Raw genomic sequence first — 3,237 nt, 5'->3', positions numbered from 1 at the left:
GGGCTTTGATCCTACTAATGATGAGATGATGAGCCACCCAGGGGCCCCCTCTAATACTCTGTTAAAACTTCAAATAAAAACTGTATTGTAATTACATGGAAAGGGAAAAAAAAAGAAAAACCCTACTGAGAGACAAACATACTGGAAACTAGAGACCTAGTCTGCATTATTTGATGGTGAGACAGTGTTGAAAAATGCCCTCTCTCTCAGTTGCATAACAGCTTGGCAAACAAGAGACAGAGAAGTCATCGGAGAAATAATGGCACCCAGACTACGGAAAGGGCTGTACACAGTCTTTGCCATCACAGTGAGGTTCAGGGATAATCTTTGATGTTCTAAATGTGCTGCAGTGGCAAAATCTTCAACCCTGCTTTCAAGGTACGAGCATTAAAGCTTAAGTAAATTATTTCTTTTAGCTGAGTCAAGTTTACTTAACTGTAAATTGGGAAGCATAAAACCATTTACTTTGCAGGTTTATGTGGAGTCCGATAATGCAACGGGCATGGAAGTACTTGGTAAAACTGTAAAGAACTCTGTAAAAGTTACTGCCCTTTCTGTTTGTAGTACATGTGCACAGTGACCGTGGTCTCTTGGGGCTCATAGAAAGTCAACTAAAGAAGCCTTGCTGAAGACACTTTTGATAATTTCTTTATCTTCACTATTCGGAATTATTTCCATGACCTTGGGAAAACCAATTTAAAAAATGTGAATGTTTGTTTTGAGACAGAGAGCGTGAGGAGAGAGGGACAGAGAGAAAAGGAGACACAGAATCCAAGGCAGGCTCCAGGCTCTGAGCTGTCAGCACAGAGCCCAAAGTAGGGCTCAAACCCAGAAACTCGGAGATCATGATGTGAGCTGAAGTCAGATGCTTAACTGACAGAGCTGGGGTGCCTGCATTTGAGAGTTAATAATAATCCCTCTGGGACCTTAAACTGAGTGGAGTTGTTCTGTACATCAACACAGGAATATCACAGCGGATCACTTTCCTATCGTGTGACCAGATCCATTGGACACCCATGGAACTAATTCATTTGGCTGATTTAATTAAAACGGTTGGGCAGCATTTATCTGACATCTGACAATGGATTTTGGTGGTCTGTTTCCAAAAGAAAAAGGGACTCTGGTTTTGTCTAATTGATAAGGTTGTAGCAGTTAGAAGACTCAGTGATGTGGAGATTTAGCTGGAAAATTCACTTTTAGTGGGGATTTAGGAATAGAGTGAAGTTCAATAGAATTGAGAAACGGGCTAAGTGCCTCAGAGTTGCCTTCTGCCCTAAGAATCTGTTGGGAAAGCAAAAAAAAAAAAAAAAAAAAGATCTGGTTTAGCAAACAGTAGGAAAATCAATAATACTTAGGATGTTAATGAAATTTGAAATTAAAAAATGTGCTGTTATGAGCTAGTCTGAGTTGTGCCTGGAGAATGATTAATAGCAGAATTTGAGGATTCTTTTGGTCTAGCTAAAACTCTTCTCCTCAGACAGGACTTTGAGCTCTTTGAAAAAATGGACTTCAGATTGAACTCCAAAAGGATTTGTCAACTCTACCCAGTTTGCTCATGATCCACTAAAGACCACCTAGATATTTAAAAACAAAACAAAGCAAAAAAAAAACTACTCTTGAATTCCCAAAAAAAAAAAAAAAAAAAAAAAAAGTTTAGTCCTGCCACAATTTCTCTTTTAACTCACAAATTCTTTCAATAAATTGTTTGTAGTAATTCAGAAGTCAAATTGAATGGAGGGGAAGGCTAGGAGAGGGCTCCTGTTATGTAACAGATCATTAGGTTCTTGCCTCTCTTATACATGAGGAAAATTCCAGAAAGGGGAAAGTGTATTTTTGCATTGCTTGATTTTTCCCAGAATCCTTTGGCTGATGGCAGCCTTAGGAATAACCATAAAACCAAGAGTATTAGGTATCCACACAATATGTAGGTATGATGGTGGTCATTATCTATCTGGGATGATAGATTTGTGCTTTCATTTTTCATCATTATAAAAACTGTACATTGTTGAGGAACTAATAAATCCCAATACAGTAAGCATTCCTTAGATGGTTCCATGATATTTATGGAAACTACATTTTCTTCCTTGTACTTTAGTATTACATTAAAAATTATGTCGAAAAGTTATTTAGGAGCAGGGCACATTAAAATGTAAATAGAGGTAAAGGGTGAGGTTTAATTCTCAACCTGCTACTACTTACTTTTAAAGAGACCATATTTGCATTTTTTTCAAGAATCTGGAGTCCCTGATGATCAGGATTTGGGGAACCGTGTTTGCTTTGGAGAAGACTTGCAGAGCCCCTTGAATCACAGGTAAGCTTCTGCCTGCTGCCTCTTTCTTAGAGTGGTTCTGGGTGTTTGGCATCTTTATTGAGATTTGACTCCTAGAAGCATTAAGAAAATACGGACTACAACCCTGCCATATCTAAAATGAATTTACTGCCTCCCCTTCTTTAGACTGGCCTTATCTTCTGCTAGTCAAGTAGTTACTCTGAAAGATTTAAAAAATTAGTAAACTTTTTCTGGTGTTTTGTGCAGGGTGTGTGTGTGTGTGTGTGTGTTTTGTCTTATTTTTTGTTTGTTTTGCTGAAGTTTGCAATCAAACATGAATTCTGGGCTATTTAGTAAAAGCAAAGTAACCAGCTTTACCCTTCCATTCCTCAATGGACATGAAGCTATGGCCAGTTGCTTCTCCGATAGATTCTAATAAAACAATACTTTTTCTTAGTAATTCATTCTTCTAAGCATGGTTCTACATCATACTAAGCCAGTCTCAGGAATCTCCTTCTCCTCTCCCTGTATTTGGAAATAGGTGCATGATAGAATTCTGGCCAATAGCAGGCAAGGTAGATCCTTCTTGGAAAGTAAGCTCTATTTGTAATAACAGACACAAAGACCTTGTCTTATTCTGTTGGAAATCTTGATGTCCAAAAGCTATATATATATATATATATATATATATATATATATATATATGGAAGCCATTTGATGACCCTCAAGACCAAGCCAACAAACTGAAAATGGTTAAGGGAAAAGAGAGGGGATACACGTGTCCTTGATGTTGAACTAATGAGTGATTTACATTGGAGCTGCCCTACCTTGTGTTTTATTAAGGAGTTATTTTCCTTAATATTAAGGAAAATATTTTTCTCTAGAAAAAGAAAGCACAAAGAAAACCCAATACAACAACACCAGGATGCAAGTTAAAAGCACGAATAACCAATTCTTACACCAGCTTG

At 37.5% G+C, this 3,237-nt stretch overlaps 1 long non-coding RNA gene across 1 annotated transcript; it reads left to right on the top strand.

The window, feature by feature from the left end:
• The first annotated feature begins 216 nt into the window (after positions 1-216).
• On the top strand, positions 217-2,311 carry LOC121037547 (uncharacterized). The gene is made up of 2 exons (XR_005793821.1): positions 217-378; positions 2,233-2,311. It is a non-coding gene; the product is annotated as an uncharacterized LOC121037547 (long non-coding RNA).
• The last annotated feature ends 926 nt before the right edge of the window (positions 2,312-3,237 follow it).

The sequence above is a fragment of the Herpailurus yagouaroundi genome, unplaced genomic scaffold (assembly GCF_014898765.1).
Source record: "Herpailurus yagouaroundi ecotype Mexico unplaced genomic scaffold, PumYag 163, whole genome shotgun sequence".
NCBI lineage: Eukaryota > Metazoa > Chordata > Mammalia > Carnivora > Felidae > Herpailurus > Herpailurus yagouaroundi.
The sequence above is the reverse complement of the archived record's forward strand: the minus strand, read 5'-3'. Positions and strand labels throughout refer to the sequence as shown.